Genomic DNA, 18,612 nt, shown 5'->3' on the forward strand with positions numbered 1-18,612 from the left:
TAGGAGCTGTAAAACATAATTTAAAAAAGTAGAGGAGCACCGCTCCCGACCGCTCCCGCTCACTTCGACCACTGGATTTAGTCTGTTCTTAAACGCCTCAACTCAGCCTTTCATCCTTCTGAGGTTGATAAATGAGTACCAACACAGGTTGGGTGATATTCGGTGTATATTCTTTCTATATAAAGCGCTTAAGCGTAAGTGCTATATAATTACACATCATTGGGCCTCATTCCGGTGCCGTTAACCCCTTACCGCTGCATTCCAGGGAGCTAATAACGGGCTTATTATTAACATAGAGGCTCAAATGGGAATGGGGTTGGGTAAATTGAATGAGGAATTATCGGGTCCTCCAGGTTTGAATGGCTCGGTAATTCCTCATTCAAGGCACCCGAAACCCGGACCCGACTTTAGTCTCTAATTATAATCGGTCATGTACTGGATTGCCTCAATACCTTGTGAGGCACAAGTTTTTTGAGTGAGAAAATCTGCAGTCAACTGTGTTTTTGGCCAAGGATGCACACATATGCCAACATGGCCCACTCAATTCGGGAGATGCTAGTCAAGTTCTGGTTTTAACTTGACATTCTGGACCTTTAAATCCGAGTTTTATAATGGTGAAATCCAGGAATATAAATCCCAGATTACAAAATTTGTAAAAAAAAAAAAGGAGTGTACAATCATCTGCCGAATTATGGGCACATCATTACAAGCTCACAACACTGTTACCTAGAGCAGCTTCCATATAGGAAATATAATGTGGAATGAGGTACTCCAGATTATAATAGAAATTTGCTTACTACACATGTTCCCAAGAACTACATCACATCTATCTCAGAACAGGATTACTATTTAACTTCTTGTTTGACTACAGGCCCATTCCAATGACAGTGTTTACTTCCATTAGACATTTTATGAGGCTCTTGCTCCTTTGCCAGGCTTCGGTTTAACTGATTACCGTGCACAGATCACACGAGATAGCAGATCTGAACGTGTGTTGAATATTTTCAATGTTCCTCTCGATTAGACAGAGGCGGGGCGGTGGACTGGCTGCCCGAGGAGGATGGATTTACTCGACAGGAAATGGGTGGGGAAGTGAGGGTCACTCCTATAAGCAACACTGCACAGAGCTGACAGGGCAGCGACTCACGTCGAACAACAAAGAACATCAGATTCCCCATGAAGTCGCACCGACTTTAATGGCTTCGGTGCTTCACGTAACTTCGCATGTTTATGTCGGCTAAACTGTAAGTATTTGATGATTCTGGAATCTCTTAATTGTGTAACCTTGGCGAACGTTACGATAGTCATCTGTCTAATAAATGTTTCTTTTAATGCCTTTCGAGTAAAATCGTCAGGGTGGGCTTAATGGTTTTGCTTATTCTTGCGTAAAGTGAGGAAGGATTGTGAAGTAGGAACACGAATCACTCAGACTTTAAGTGCCCAATTCATGGAATTTTTTGACGGTTCAAAGTGACTTGAACTTCCGAAAAGTGACTGCACTGCCGACACAAACCCTGATTCATGGAACTTTGCAAAGTGTATTTTTGCAGTGCAAAGTCATTTTTGCAGTACACTTTGCACTGTTTCATGAATCAGGGTTTGTGTCCGCAGTGCAAAGTCACTTTTCAGCAGTGCAGAGACACTTCGAACTGTGCAAATAATTCCATGAATCGGGCCCTAAGTGGTTCCTGTTAAACTGTATCAGGGTTACATTAACCCTGATATTGACCGGATATCTTCTTATTCACTTTCCTTTAACATAAAAACTAAGAAATCACTCTTATGCTTTAAGCACACTTGTGTGACTTGCCTGCCCAAAGGTCCAGTTAGTGGTCAAAGTGGGTGGGAGCGGTTGGGAGTGGTGCTCCTCTAATTTTGTTTTAAAAAATGGTACTGTTCCTATACTTTTATTTTAAAAAGAAACTGTTCCGGAATGGCTTAGTTTAATAACGAGGGTGTAGGAAGAAGTTTAAACTTGCACTTCCGTGCATTGCACTGAACTGTGCCTTAAACAGCAGGTGTATTTTTTTGTTTGGGGGTTGGATTGTGTCTGGGAGAGGGTGTGGCAATGGGGTTTGTGGGGAGCAGGGGCGTACCAGAAGGGAACATCGTTCCACTACTTCTTTTTGTACACTTCGACCACTGGGTCCAGTCCTAGAGTTGCAATAACTTAACATAAAAACATTGCTTTATCGTTTATCATTCACATAAAAATGTGCTTTTTAGGCATTTAGCCGAGATGGATTTGTCTATACTTTCCAGGATATGCAGTCATTGGGCCTCATTACAAGTGTGACGGTCTGGAAATAACATTCCAGTAATTTGGTTTACCAGCACTCTTTCTGGACTGCAGCACTACGAGAAGGAATGCCAGTAATAATGGCACCGGTAATACCATTCACTATGCTACCATCGCCGGTAGCACAGTGAACTGAAAAAACGCAAACCTCCGTAAGCCGTGCCAGAAACACTGGCACCACGGTAATAGGGCGGCATCACATCGGTTTTCCCGGAAACACCAGCACAAAAATGGTGGTGCCACTGGGAAAAATGTGCCAGAAACACTGGCACAGCGGATGAGGCTGTAACCAGGCCCAGATATGGAGCAACATGCCACAAGTGCACCCAATGCAACGAGCTGCACCCAATGAGCATTAGGACTGCTGAAAGGACCACACCCACACAACACAGACCAGCCAACACAACCATGCTGCCCCTCGTAGCAGTCGTCATGGACCGGGAGGTGCTGCATGCAGGAGTGCTGCTTTATGAGCAGGACTTGCATCAGTGGCAACAGGATTATAGGCAGTGGAGGAGGAGGAGGATGAGAAGGAGAATGCAAATGAACAGTGGCATGCAAGTGGTTTCCCCCAGAGGTGTGCACCAATACCCCGCACAAGGTCCACACCCTAGGCCCTGACTGACAGGCAGATCCATACACTATACAGCCTGAACAGGGAGACCATCCTGAAACTTGTTGAGCTCATACAGGATGGCATCCAGAGCATCTTAGGCATCCAGACTGCCATACCACCTCTGTTTTAAGGTGGCATCAGTACTAAACTTTCTTGCCAAGCGCACATTCCAACACTCAGTTGGGGAGCTGCATTGAATCCCACAGCCAGCATTCTCAACTGTGCTGGTGCAGGTCCTGGATGCCCTCCTGCGCCATGTGTCCCAGCACATTACCCTACCAACCACACAGGCACATGTCAATGCCACCAAGGTCCACTTCTATGAACTTGCGAGTATTCCTTATGTACTGGGAGCAGTGGACTGCACACATAGAGAGCTTTTCACTGCCCACGCCACAGAGGAGGTGTATAAAACTGTAAGCTGTATCACTCATTGAATGTGCAGGTCATCAGTGTTGTGGACCTGACAATCACTGACTGCTGCGCCCGCTTCCTGGGATCAACCCATGACTCCATCGTCCTGCAGAACAGCACCCTGCCTGCGTACATGGTGCGTTATGTGGGACAGTGGACCTGACTATTGGGTGAGTGAAAGCGCAAACACTCACACCTAGTCAAAAGGGTACCAGGGCACGGGCGGGTACGTTCACTGGCACCAGTGCATGACCCATAGCCACCATGCCAATTCACGGACACAATCGTCAGGCAATAGTGGGTGGCCATGACTGACAGCTACCACATTTGTCAACGGATGCACACACCATCACAATATGAGCACGGATGGAGAGGCACATGCAATGCACTACAGGTACCAGAATGCATCAATGCTATGTCACAAAACCCATCAAATCTCGACTCAGCCCCACCCACCTTGATCAACCCATCCTTCCGCGACATACCCTACACATGGCCTGTCCAGCATTGCATGTCACAGGGTGCATCAAGCTGAATGTTGGCCTGCAAGTGCACAGACCCAGATTGATGTTGCTCACTTACATCCCTGTATGTATGCACTGTCAAGACACTTGAATCTATTGGTCCTCCCTCTGTCCCATTCCATACAGGTGATACCAGCTATCTTTTACTGCCATGGCTGATGACCCCTGTGAGAGATCCCCAGACTCAGTAGGAAAAAGCATAAAAATTCACTCAAATCCAAACACAGACGACAATTGAGCAGACCTTTGGACTGTTGAAGGCAAGTTTTTGGTGTCTTGACCACTCAGGTGGGGCACTAATGTACAGGCCAGAGAAGGTGGGAAATATAGTCCTGACCTGTGTAATGTTGCACAATATGTGCATCAAGCGGAATATACCCCTGCCCCCAGACATGGACATTCCTCTGGTCGGTGCTGATGAAGATGGTGACAGGAATGCAGCTATAGACATGCAACAACACCAACACAGTGATTTCAGGGATGAGCGTGCAGCCCACCAGGATCCCATTGAGAACTACTTCTGAGCACCTATGAACTGCACACAACCCACGGCACACACTGCATGTCATGCAGTGCAATAATAAAGCAGACCACTTTCCAGACGTAAATTCCTTTACACAAACATATGTATTTTGAAATAAGTAATCATCACAAAATGTGGGATCCTCCTCACCACTCCCCCCCAACTAATCCTCCCCACCACCCCTCCCTAAGTGACCCTCCCCACCAACACCACCACAATACACCCTCCCAAACACACCATCCCCAAAACACACCCTAGGATGCAGGAGTGTCACATACACAGTTGTACTTGGTCACTTCCGTGGCCTTTTGTACCAGGCTTGCCCTTTTTCAGTGACGCTGACAGGTGCAGGGAGTGGCACCTTGGGCTGCTCTATTGGGAACTGGCAGGTGTGGTGATGGTAGAGGGGGTGTCAAAACCAGCCGTATCCCTGCACTGTGGGGCTGCCTGCAGGGAAATTGTGAGGGACTCAGCTAGTGCAGAGATTGCATTGTTTCCCTCCCGGGCCCTATGTGCCAGCAGGAACGTTGCACATGTGGAGCGGCCCAGGGCATGGGTAACATGCCGGCTGGTGGCTCGCACACTTTCCCACATCATGCGTGTTTCCGTGAGCTGATGCAGCACACGTCCATACATCTCCTTGTGCCTTGCTTCGATCCTCCGGATGGTAGGGGGTGTGGTTTGGTGACCCTTCAGTGCTGTCCCTGCCTTCCTGTCTTGCATCGTCTTCTGTGGACATGGCGACCTATCTGGGAGGCTGGTGGGGGGAATGGCTGTCTTGGTGCAGCTGGCTGTGCATCTGTCGGTGGTGGTGCTGCTGCAGGAGCAGCTGGTTGTGCCTCTGTGGTGTGGGGTACATTTACCCACCCAGCAAAATTCCTCTCCATCACCAAGCTGCAATTCAGCATGACCAGCAGAATGGCTGCGCTCATGCCTCGCATCAAAACTGTGTTTTTGCAGATACAAAAATGATGGCTGTGCTGTCTTTGCCAAGCACACATGGGGCAAAAGGGAACAGGGAACACACTGAGAAAGGCTGCCAGTGTTTTCCTTATGTGCACCAAAGAAAAGAATTGAAAAACAGCACTGTTTTGCTGCTAGATCAAAATTTCCCATTGGAAAATGAAATATTTTTCATTTAAAGCTCTTTTTCATCTGTTCAACAATATACAGTTCTGATCCAGTGAGACCCAGCTATGTCCAGCCATATTAAGGTTGTGATCCAGCAAAAGAAAATGTTTCTAACTGAATCTCAGGCTGTGTCAGGCATGATCTGTGAAATCATCAAGAACATTACTCCAACCCGTACCGAAAAATCGATTTACTTTGCAACAAAACATCACAACTATATTCTTTATAAAAGGTCTTCTCTCTCTCTCCTAGCTCATGTCAGTTTCAATGGGATCTTTCTTTGGACAAATGCCTGTGCATTAGGAACATGATTGGGCTTTGGAAAGATTCAGAAAAGGAATGCGAGAAGGCCGCATTTGAAAGTGACATCCCAGCAGAATTAACCCTCATGTAAAATGTGCTCTTTACAAACAAGCAAGATATCTGTTTAAAAGTGAAATGTTGCATTAAGGCCCTGTCATTGCATAGAAATGTGAGGGGGTGGTTGTGTAAAACATATATAGGACATTTAATTCCCACAGGTCTGCTTGCTGGGTCAGGAAAATAAAATGAATAAATAAATAAAATGGCTGAGAGACCAGCAGAGCAGGTTTTTTGGCCCTTGGCTTCAAAGGACATTTGCTGTCCCCCAAAGCGCCAGCCCCTTTGAAACTATGAATGGACCAAGAGGAAGCATCTCACACGCTCGTCAGACTTTGTGGCTGTACTCCTGCAGGAAACAAAGGATTTCCAGGAAACATACGTGTGAAATTCCAAGTAGCACCTCCCCTCAAATTAAACTGGAGAGCTTCAAAGACAAACTCCAAGGCAGCACTGGGCTGAACCAACATTTGGTTGTGGCCTGGAAAGGAATGACCATATTTGGAAGACAATGCTGCCCATCTGGGGCGAAAGACTGATCTAAATAAATAAACTTTAAGACTTTTATCTCTGCAACTGGAAGACGCAGAAATGCGACAGTTTAACAGTTTAAATGTAATTTTGGTGGCATTAAAACAAGACATTGTTGATTCCCCGAGCATGTATGGGACAGAAATGGCATAAAATTGTATATTCTGAGGAAAGTGTATATGGTGCCACTTTGAAATTGAATACTAACATGCTTTGTGATAATAGGTGCACATATATAAAATTATACAATTTTAGGTGAAATATTTCCCACTGAAAAGCTCAAAAGATTATTAGAAGGATGAAACAATGTCTTACAGACCTGGGATTTGGGATGTTATGCTCTGTGTTGAATATGTCATTTGCCTATGTGATTTGCAAAGGTGCCAGAACTGTAAAAATGTGTGATTTATGTCATGACTGATTTTTGGCAAAAATGACTGGAAGATGGCTCTGTACCTCATAAAAACAAACCCCATAAAACTGAGCCCTCCTTCAGTTCAAACTGCTTCTAAGGAGGAGGGGACATGACATAGCCTGATCTATTCGATTCTTAGTGGTAGGCCTAACTTAGTTCTGCCACATGGTAAATCCTGTGATGTCACCCGCCTCATAAAAGGGACAAGCTCACAGAGACAAAGGACACAGACTCTTCTAAATTCTCCAGCTCCTGCGCATCCCGAGACCCAGACCTTCCAGATTTACCCTGCAGATTCCAGACTCCACTACCAGAAAAGGGATAGTTGATCCAGGCCCTCCCATCCAGGCAGAACCCCCCTTCAGAACTAAACCCCATAACAAAATCCCACTAAATTCAGGGAGAAAGGGGAAAGGTGGCTGAACCCTCTTTGGGATTCTCCAGTGCCGCCTGCTTGCCCTGCTACCCGCTCCATCCAGCTGAGGTGGCGCTGTGCCATGACCAGACCATTACCCAGCTGTTTTCTGCCAGGAGAGTCCGCCGCTGTGACCAGATCCTTTGAGTCCAGAAACCTGGTTGGCTGTCCCAAATCACAAACTCAAGCGCTGATTGTGAGTATCTCCCCATCCCATAGCAACACATAGTATACCCCAATATGATACCTTGTCTTTGTTCCACCTTCTAAGCAATCCCATCAATACCCTGATAACTTGTTTAAAACTGTCTGAATTCTCTATGCATCCTGTCCTTGATTTCCTACTGTTAGCGCCATTCTTCCATGAGTTTCTGTTATTTGGAAGTCCTTAGTGCTATATTTTGATTAAATAAGTGAATTCTCCCTTAAAAGAGGCACACCGTGTGAAGGAAAACAACTGCAGCGTAACATTTCTATTCACGGGTGGCGTTTATCTTTTCTGGCCACTAAATCTAGTTTAAGTGAAACTTGTCCTTTCCTTTCAAAAAACGATTTTCTCTGTCAACTGCTTTTATTTTTTAAACCAAATTTACTTTCACCGAAGAAATCTCATCCAATCATTTAGCTAGAGTCACTCTTTCAGTTCCATATTGTCCCTGTGATGTGCATCTATCACCCAGCATAAAAACCGCATTCTGATTGTGTCTATTTCACCTGTCTTTCAAACCATTTTGACATTTAAACCTTTAAAAAGAAGAAAAGGGAATTTTCCAACGTGTGATTTGGCTACACTGTGTTCTTACTTCAAAGTTGATTTTGAACTGTATGCCCATGCCCTTTGTTGATACCTTACCTTGTAGTTGCTAGTGTTTTTACATCCCTGATACTGTTAGAACTCCAATTTACCTCATTCATCCAACCGCATAGTAAATTAAATATTTAGTCATTCCGAGTGCCTTTTTATGCAATTGCAAAGGTCTTAAAATCCTCTCATTTTGTGGGGGAAGGCCGGATTTTAATACTGCTTGCTGCCTAGTATCCCTGACTCCTTGCTGCTCCTTTATATCCACTCAAACATCGATTTATAGGGGTTTGAGGGAGCATTGCAGGGGTCAATCTTAACTCGGGTGCTATCTACCCGAACAGTAAAATTGCTCCCATTCATTTGTGCTTTGGATATGTTATAGTAGTATCTTGTAATTATCACCTCATTGGTGATTGCTGCCCAATATTAACAGTGAGTGATTTTCTTTGAATTTAAAATAAATATTTTATTACCACCCACTGGCCTGGTTCATGGTCCATTGTGAACGGGGATATTTGTAAAAGGGGGTGTGAGACAGGTTGGGTGCCACCTCAATCCAAATTCTAGGAAATAAAGCAAAAGTATTCTAATTGAGCGCTACATCCTAGGCTAAGGGCAAGCGTCCTGGTCTGGTGTGTGATGCCCGAGTGGCTCTGCTGCTGCTGCTGCAGGGGATGCAGGCATGCTCACAGGGCTTGTAGTTTGCATAGGCGAGGCTGGTGTGGCCTTGGCAGAGGTGGCCCAGGATGTGTACCTTCTCCTCTGTGTCAGTGACTGGGATGTACTCGGTCCACCATGCTTGCTCTCAGATGAGCTGCCTGTGGGGTTGATATGGGAATGCCGTTATTCACCTCTGTGACATCGTATGGCCTTGCAACATTCAGTTTCAACATCGTATGACATGATGCTTGTGCATGGAGTTATGATGTCAGGACAGCTTTGATGCATGCATGCATGCATGTGAGTGTGGTACGGGACACATTGCACATGGTGCATGTACGCCACCTTGGTCTGGTGTGTTCCTCGTTTATGTGTTGCTTCTCATGTAACTTTGTGCACATGACCAGTACTCATGTGGTGATATGTGTGTTTGGGTGTGTTTTGGGGGAAAGGTGCAATGCTTGCGTACCCCCAGACAATGGCCATCATTTTTCAGCCACCCTATGCATTGGATGTGGTTTGGCGGCATGCAGTTGGACATGTCTCCATGTAGTGTGTGCTGCATTTTCCTGTACACTGTGTATAGTTTTTGTTGGTGTGGCACGTTGTACTCACATTCCTCTGCATGGGACCCTGCACCAGACTCCACTGCTCCCATTTCCTCGATTCCTTTGAGGTGCAGCACACTGCTGCATTTCTCCTCCCACTGCATGAGCTTGATTGGGGAGACCATCTCACCTCCAGTGGCGCTACACTTCTTCCTGTTGGCCAAAAGCAGGTTGCGGACCGTCACGCAGAGGTCATCCCACTGCTTGCGGCAGACTTTTTGGATGCGTGGGATGGGGCCCACAGCCAACACCTTGTGCGCCACCTCATCCCATATGGAAGTTTTGCAGAGTTGGCTACTGCACCTGTGGTTGGTGGTGAACATTTACCCAGCATTGTCCACTATGGTCTGTGTCAACACTGTAAATTCCTGCTCTGTGAAGCGTGGCTGACGCACATCAGAAACTCTAGATTTCATGTTTGATTTCATGATGGCGGTGTCACAATGACCGGATGGCAACAGGAAGTTTGTGATTTTATGTGGATTGAGATTTTCAAAATGGCCACCAGCGAGCTTCCAGTTCCTGCAATGACGTTGTTTCCGGTCCAAGTGTTTCCGTTGCCGGTGTTTCCATCTGATACACACTGGTAACGGTGCCACGGACTTTAGTAGTCGGTGAGAGTGTTTCCATTATGCCGGTCGCACCATTACCGGCATGGGCGCTCCCACACGGTTGTGATGTGCTGGTGATTCCGTGGTTATGGTTGACAGAAACGGTGCCACCGGTTTCACAAAATTGCCAGCACATTACCGGCTGACTCATAATGAAGCCCATTGAAATCTTATCTGACGATCCTGTGTTACGTGGGTTTTTGTTTAAAAAATATCTGCACTGCAGTCACACAAAAATGAAGTCTAAAGTAGATACAGCACAGCCGCCCTGAAAGGGGGGTGCTACGGTGCCTAGCTATAAAGTGGCAGGGGCAACCCCCCACCCCCACACAGGTAGTGGCCAAGTGGGTAGCTCTCCAGAGGAAATGGACCCCGGGGTGGATATGAAGGTCAGGAAGGTGAGGGGGAATCCAAGGAGAGGGGCAGGGATTGGCAGCGCGAAGACCTCTTTGCTCCTGCCAGGTGACATCAGCGGCCTGGTGCCCGGGCCATTAAATAGGGGCAAGAAACCCAGGTCTGCCTCTTTCTCCCTTTCCTCTGCATGCGGTAAAGGAATGTCTTTGTTCCTGTTTCCTTCGAGAACAACAGAGCGTAAGAGTTATGTTATGTTATGTTATTAGCATTTATAAAGCACACGTTCGCCCAAAGGCATCATGGCGCTGGAAAGGAAGCTACCTAATCGGAGAAGACCAATGGAGAGGACAGGTTTAAAATAAATCAGTTTTCAGCGCTCTTCTGAATCCAAGATGGTTAGTCGTAGCCCTGAGAGATGCAGGGAGGCTGTTCCAGAGAATGGCTGTGGTGACAGAAAAGGCTCTTGCCCGGTTAAACCTAGGAACAGTAAGCAGGTTAGAGGTGGCAGAGCGTAGGTCCCAGACGGACAGTATCGGGTGAATTTGAGCTGCAGAAATTCAGCTCCTTGGCCATGAATTGCCCGGTGAACAATGCACAGAGATTTAAAATTAATTTGCTTGTTAACCGGGAGCCAGTGCAATTGGCGGAGCACTGGCGTGATGTGAGCACCGTAAGGGGAGCCGGTGGCCAGCCTAGCAGCAAGGTTCTGCATACGCTGAAGGCGGTGTACAAGGCCACACGGTTGAGACAGATAAAGCGAATTGCAATAGTCCAGTCGTGTAAGGACTAACGCAGCCACCACAGGGGGGCCGAGGGCTTCCGGGATCAGGGGCATGACCCTCTTGAGGATTCGAATCTGGTGATGGGTGGACTGGCACACGTCCATGACCTGGTTGGACATCGACAGGGAGGCGGACAGAATAACTCCAAGATTCTTTACTTTGCTAACTGGATTGGGTAGCGGGCCCAAGGTAGAAGGCCAGAAAGCAAAGGTCCGCAGGGGTTAGGGGGGCAGCCTACCACCAGTACCTCCGTCTTGTCCCCATTTAACTTTAGCCAGTTCTGATCCATCCAAATCCCAACTGCCTTAAGGCAGTCGTGGAGGCTCACTGAGGCCTCCGACTGATCCTGATCTAAATGGATCAGGATTTGTGTATCATCCGCATATGAGTAACAATTAAGCCCATAAGAGCGGATGAGACAGATCAGGGCCCAGGTGTAAATGTTAAACAAAATAGGCGATAAAGAAGATCCATGAGGGACCCACAAGTGAGGGAGCACGAAGGGGAAAGAAACGGTGGCATAGCGAGGGTCTGCATGCGGTCTGAAAGGAACGAGGTAAACCAAGCAAGAACAGAACCAGATATCCCAATTTTGTGAAAGGCGAGAGAGAAGGATGTAGTGATCCACCGTGTCGAATGCGGCGGAGAGATCTAACAGGATCAAGGCCCCAACTCCGCCAGCGTCGACAAGCCTGGACATGTCATCCTGTACCGAGACTAAGACACTTTCCGTACCTCTCCCAGGCCTAAAACCCGCCTGAGCATGATTGAAAATTTTGGAGGATTCCAAAAAGGAAGACAAGAGGGGTGTGACCAAAGATTCCAGAAGTTTAGATAGGAACAGAAGTAAAGAGATAGGGCGGAAATTGGCTGGGATAGTGGGGTCCAGAGAGGGCTTCTTAAGAAGGGCGATAACCCTTGATGATTTCAGTTCAGCGGGAATAAGCCCAGACTGGCATGAATTATTTATTGCCAGTGTGATTTCAGTCAGGATGTCAGGTGCAATCACCTTCATAATGGAGGCAGGGATGGGGTGAGCACATATAGGTGCCGACCCTCGCTGTGCTATTTCTTGCATGCACAGCACTTCCTCCTCTGGGTTCCTCAGAATGGAGCTTTTAGGTGTGTCGTGTTTTGTCATGCGGTCACAATGGTACTCAAGGGGATGTTTGTCTGTGTTGTGCGTTTAGTATTCTGAAGGGTACCTGGTTACTGCCTTGCTCTGCCCAGGTTGGTACAATAATATCATCCTCGACATCCGAGACATCACACTGCTGCTTCAATGATCTTGGCAGCTGAATGCACTGACAATAGACGTGACCGCGCCTGTTGACAAGATGACGACTGCATCCTAAAGAAGTGGATCCTTCCACCTCTTAATATGAGCCACTAAGCTCCTCGGATTCGACCACATAGGACCCTCCACTCGTAAAGACACTCCTGTCCTGATGAAGGCCTACACCATTTGTGCTCACCTAGCTCCACGCAAAATGGCCGAAACACTGTCGTGCTGACATGTATAATATGTTGTTGTTCAACTCTTGATTGTGCCCACACTCTATGGGCCCCCCACATATTTATGATTCCACCGAATTGTCTAAACTTCGTACCCAAGGAACCTATAGAGAATGAACAAACTGTACAAGTAGATGTCTCAAATACTTGATCATTCGTACTTAGGTACTACACTTTGTATGTCCTCAAATGTGAATGTCCTATGTTTTCTTCAAAATACCAGTGTATTACTACACCACTGCACTTCAAAATAAAACCCTTTTGTGCAGAAGAACAGTTTCATGAGAATTCTGTGACCACCCACACAAGGGGTCACCCGCTCAGGGTGTAGCAGTGGTTACTCTTCAGCAGAGATTGGCCTGACCTTGCTCTTTCATTTTTTGATATGTGTTGTGCGTTTGCCAATTATAGGTGTCGGGTCACTTCCTGTGGGAATAGATTATGAGTTTTTTGCCGGGCAGCGAGCCGGTGGTAATTTCCATCAGGACTAGGTGCATTCAGACACAGCGTTGGGCTTCATGGCAGAGACTTCAGGCCGATAGTAATTATTTGAGGAAAGGCTTTGTCATGATTGGGAGGATTATTTGGTTTATTTATGCGGGGAAAGGAGTAAGAGCATTTACCATGGTAAGGGTTGATGAGGGAGGGCACGGTTTGCCTTGTGTAGATGTGGTGTCCTGGTAGGCTTCTCTGGCTGCAAAACAAACAGGCTGAGCAGAACCCCGTCTGCAGCAGCATACCGCGATGATTGAAATATTTGGTGTATAACTTTAAAATAGTTTCTCCGATCGCAGGTCAGGTGATCACCGATTTATGTGAAGGGGAAGCTAAACTGGCATAAATAAGATTGCAGCGCTGTAAATGTTAGGTGAAGCATGCGTCTTAAAAAATAGAATAGGCCGATCGCCAACAGCATCTCCAGTCTCCCACATAAAGGTGATAAGACGGTTTGGTGCAGCATTTAAGCATAGGTGCAGAGCAGTATCGTTCGAATGTGCCTTGTGTGTTCTTTAAATAGGCACATTTGGGTTCAGCTTTGTGATGATTGCTACAATAAATCGTTTTTGTAGTGCGGCAGAGCAGACGTTGGGATGGCACGTGGAGCTCACAGATAAGCAAGATGCTTTAACCATCCCAGAATAAAGCACAGTAAAAAAGCACAACATGTTCATTTATCTTTTTAATCAGTCATGTGAAATATGATCCGTTTTGATAAAGCTGCAAATTACGTTGGTGCACAGTGGCTGCAGAGTAGTGAACTTGTTAGGGTTCCAACTTCCATGCGGCCCCACCCCAATCTGGAAGCCGTTTGCTAAAGGAAAAGAAAGGGTTACATGGAGATGAGAGGCTAGTAGGCACCATCATAAAAAGGAGTCAGACTTTGTTAATGGATATTGGGCTGCTCAGCGCCTGAGGATTATTTAATATATTTCTTTTGCAGCAATGTGGTGACTCCCCTTGTGAGATCTGGGGTTGAAGATGTTGCGAGATTTGGTGTGCGAAGCGTGAAGAAAGCACGATCCGCACCAGAACCAGAGCGTAGGCACCACAGTGCACACGGGCCTCGGCGCTCCTCCTGTTAAGGGGAATCATCCCTCCCAGAGCCTGTCTCCCACAGGCCCCTTTGCGCTGAGCATAATTCCAGGGCTGAGGACAGCCTCCTGGGAGCTCCAGCACAAGGGATATTATCACATCCTGAATGATACCCTGCAGTGAAGGTAACTGCACAGGGCAGATTTACAGAACTATGAGTACTTGCCCCTTCCCTGATCTGGACTCAATTATTCCCTGTGACTCCACATACATCAGGTGTCCAAATAAACGACTAATTTACTATATAAGTGTCCTGTGTTCATTCCAGGCCACCACATAATTGGCGACGAGGATCATAAAAACAACAGCGCAGAAACCATGCAGGGTGCCATACTGGCCCCTGCCTTTCTCCAGTCCCCCGGCACGCCGGCAATACCGTGGCAACAATGGGAGCCTTTGTTTTCCACCTATTTGGAAGCATTAGGAGGTACAGGCTACTCACCAGCCAGAAAGAGAGCCATGCTGCTCAATGCTGTGGGGGTTGAAAGACAACGCATCTTCTCAGGGTTGAAGACTGTGCCCATCGCAGACGAAAATGATGATGTCTACAAGAGGCAGTTTGACGCATAGTCAAAAGATTCTCCAACAAAGGAAATGTCGTCCTCCACAGACTGAAGTTTTACACAAGCAAACAGGAAGGGAACGAACCTATCGATGACTACATCGCCAGGATGAGAGAACCTGCAGCATTGTGTGGATTCGGGGACAAGTGGAACAAGTCATCTGCGACATGTTATTGGTGCACACCAATTTCCGCAAAGTCCAGGACAAATTCATACAAGAGAAAGAACTGGACTTGGATAAAGCCATACAAATTGCAAGGGCCGAAGAGGAAACCTAGAGCAGGCACAGAGAAGTTTGTGGGCCGTCTCCTGCACCCAAAATGCCCGCTCTGCACTGGAAGGGGCATAGAGAGAGACAGCCATGAGAAGCCGTCAGGGAAAAAGGACCAAAGTCGAGAGAAGCACCAAAGTGTTACAGATGTGCCAGCACCAAACACATGGCGAACGATCGAGATTGTCCCAGAAGGAACAAAGAATGCTCCAAGTGCAGGCGATTTGGCCACATTGCCGTGGCATGCACGTGACAGAAGAGAATGTTACCACGGGGACAGTGACAGAGGATTGAGTGATGAAGATGATCAGTACGAAAAGCCCATGGTGATCATGGTCAACTCATCTCGAGCAAGGAGAGAGAAAGCCCATTGTATGGTAAGAGTAGATGGAATGGAAAAGCGCGTCATGACCGACTCGGGGTCCGACCTGACCATCCTCCCCATCCAGACATACAACGACATGATGGGAAGTGACTTGGTCGAAATTAGAAGCACCAAACAAAGACCAACAGTCTTCGGGGGAGCCACTGTAGATCTATCAGGCTATATCAGAACCAAAATCGAATTGAAGGATAGGTGCACCACAACGAAAGTCTACTTTTAGTCCGAGGGCCCAGCTGTACTGGGATGAGATGACCAGCATAAACTGAGTATCCAGTTTTACCCCAGCAATGCTGAACAAGTGCTGATGGTCTCCTCAGGAGGAGCACCGAAAATTAAAGACGCATTCCATGCGTTGTTCTCTGAAAAACCAGGGAAAATAAAGAATTACGTACACAAAATCCATCTCAAACCGAACGCAGTGCTGGTCAAGCACAAGGTAAGACCCGTTCCAGCGACGGCGAGAAGGGCACTTGAAACTCAGCTCCAGAAAATGGTCAAAGAAGGAACCATTGAGACAGTAGAGTGCACCAAATGGCTTAGCCCGGTGGTCCTCATAAAGAAATCCTCCAACGAGTTGAGAGCATTCATAGACCTACGCAGCCTCAACCTGGAAGTGGTCACGGACAGTTTTCCTTTGCCCAGCATCAACAAAATCTTACTGATGCTGAAGGAAGCAACAATATTTTCAAAACTTGATATGTGAGATGCCTACCATCAAATAGATCTGCATAAGGCCTCGGACCCACTCACAGCCTTCATCACACCATTCGGCACATATCAATATACACGGATGCCATTCGGATTGTCATCTGCTGCATCAACATTTCAAAGAATGATGAACTCCATGCTGCATTACATTGAAAATGTGTCGTATTTCCAAGACGACATGCTGGTTTACGCCAAGGACACAGAAACCCAAGACAGAGTACTCAATGAAGTACTGGGCAAACTACAGAGTGCAGGAGTCCACTTACGTCACGAGAAGTGTATTTTTGGTGCCAGCGAAGTTGAGTACCTGGGCTACCGCATCTCAAAAGAAGGGGTGAGCATCAAGAAGAAGCTCCTACAAGCCATAGTTGATGCCCCAGCTCTGAAGTCGAGAGATAAGCTTCAGTTGTTCCTGGGTGTGGCCGAATATTATGCGAAATTCGGCCCAGATTGTCCGAAATCTTGAAGAAAGGTGCAGAGTACACATGGGAATCCCAACAAGTTGAGGCTTTTGTCGAAATCAAAAAGAGAATCCTGCACCCTCCCTGTCTCAAACCGTTCAATCCCGAATGGGAAACCTCATAACGGCAGATGCCAGTGCATATGGCTTGGGCGCCACCCTTACCCAAAAGAAGGGGGACACTGAAAATATAGTGGCCTTTACGTCAAAAGCGCTGCCCACCTCAGAAAAGACTACTCTACAGTTGAAAAAGAGATGCTGGCATGTGCCTGGGCCATGGAGTTTTTTCAGGTAATACGTTTGGGGAACCAAATTCTGCTTAGTCATTGACCACAAACCTCTAGTACACATGCTGAGACCTGGCGGCACAAAAAAGGCGACACCACGTCTAGCAAGAATCGCTGCCAAACTGCAGGAGTACACATATGAGATTGCTCACATTGCGGCTTGGAAGAACGCCAAGCAGACTGCATGTCCAGGCTACTGAACCAAAGTACCCTGTGCACCACATTCCTCAAAGACAAATGTGTGGTGGCATCCATAGGAGGTCTAAGGAACAGAGACTTTATGGAGATGAGTGAGCTACATTGGCAGGAAGAAATGAAACAGGAGGATGCCCTGGCTCAAGTAGCAGAATGGGCTCACAACGGGTGGCCCAATGAGAGAGTTGTGCTGGAAGGTCTGCAACCATTTTGGAAAGTCAGAGACAAAATCACGGAAATGGATGGCCTAATAAATAGAAGCAACCGATTGATTCCCCCTAGACGCATCTGAAAAGGGATCTTGTGCAGAGCGCACGTGGGTCATCTGGGCAGCAATATGACGCGACGCAGGGTGCGCGATGCATACTGGTGGCTCAGAATGGACCAAGATGTAAGGGCAATGATCGAAAGATGCCATGATCCACAAACAGTGAGAAACGACTGAAGGTGAGGCAGGCACCCATGATACCCACAGAAATCCCACACGGCGTCTGGTGGCACAAAACAGGGCTGGATTTCATTGGCCCACTGGATGGCATGTCGAGCGATATCAAGTATGGGGTAGTCATGGTGGACTATTTCTCCAAGTGGGTCAAAATTTCATTTGTGCCGGACATCACCACGGGCAGAGTTATAGAAGTACTCAGCGCTGTTTTACAAAGGGAAGGTGTCCCCAAGGAGATTGTGACGGACAATGGAGTGCAGTTAGTTTCCAGGGAGATGGAAAGCTTCCTAAAGAAGCACAATATCCATCAGTTGAGGGCAAGCCTGTACCACCCACAAGCCAACGGGCTGGTGGAAAGGGCCACTGGTTCATCAAAGGCACCTTACAACTGGCATGCGCATCAGGCATGAATCCATACAAGATCGTCAAAGAGGCTGTAGCAGCACATCGATTGACACCAAATGCCATCACAGGAGTATCTCCTTTTCAATTGCTGGGAGGGAGAAGGGCTGCATCCACGCTGGTACCACTGTGGCTACACGAAGTCAGCGAGGACAATGAGATCGACATGAGCGACATTGTCTTCAGATTACAAAAGAACAAGGAGATCATGAAATTTCAAGGCGACAAACGCAGAGCAGCCCACCGCACAGAGGTCAACAAAGGGGACTTGGTGAAAATATTCCTACCCCACAAAGACGCTAATACAGGCTCAAAATACAGCAGGGCCATAGAATTCACAAGCAAAAGTACACACCAGCGATGGAAAAAGGTGGAACCTGGAAAGAGTGGCCATGTACAAGAAAAGGCTGTCCACTACTTGCCCCTCCAGGGAAGTGGGAAACAACCAGGAACAATGGGGATTAGCAAGCGACCCTCAGCAACTAGAGACGGACGTCACAGAAGAAGAGGACCAAGATGAACATGCCCATATTAGCTCCACACCCGGGTACAGAGAACCACGCCAGAAAGCAACATCAATAGACCCAACCCCATTCGACACATCTCGCATAACCCCCCAATCCCCAAGTGCAACCACCAACCAGAACAGGCCCCAACAGGAGAGAAGAAAGCCTGACAGGTTCACAGACTTTGTAATGGACTAGGAACCATCTTTTCCTACTGAAGGAGGTGTGTGGGGA

At 47.2% G+C, this 18,612-nt stretch overlaps 1 protein-coding gene across 1 annotated transcript in view; it reads left to right on the top strand.

Moving 5' to 3' along the window:
• The first annotated feature begins 1,051 nt into the window (after nt 1-1,051).
• LOC138510286 (cytochrome P450 1A4-like) overlaps nt 1,052-18,612 on the top strand; it is a 186,338-nt gene continuing 168,777 nt past the window's right edge. Inside the window, exon 1 of the mRNA XM_069625816.1 lies at nt 1,052-1,244. The gene's annotated coding sequence lies outside the window, so the exon portion shown is untranslated. The remainder of the gene's footprint in view (nt 1,245-18,612) is intronic.

The sequence above is a fragment of the Ambystoma mexicanum genome, chromosome 6p (genome assembly GCF_040938575.1).
Source record: "Ambystoma mexicanum isolate Mex_15411 chromosome 6p, UKY_AmexF1_1, whole genome shotgun sequence".
In the NCBI taxonomy this organism is placed as follows: domain Eukaryota; kingdom Metazoa; phylum Chordata; class Amphibia; order Caudata; family Ambystomatidae; genus Ambystoma; species Ambystoma mexicanum.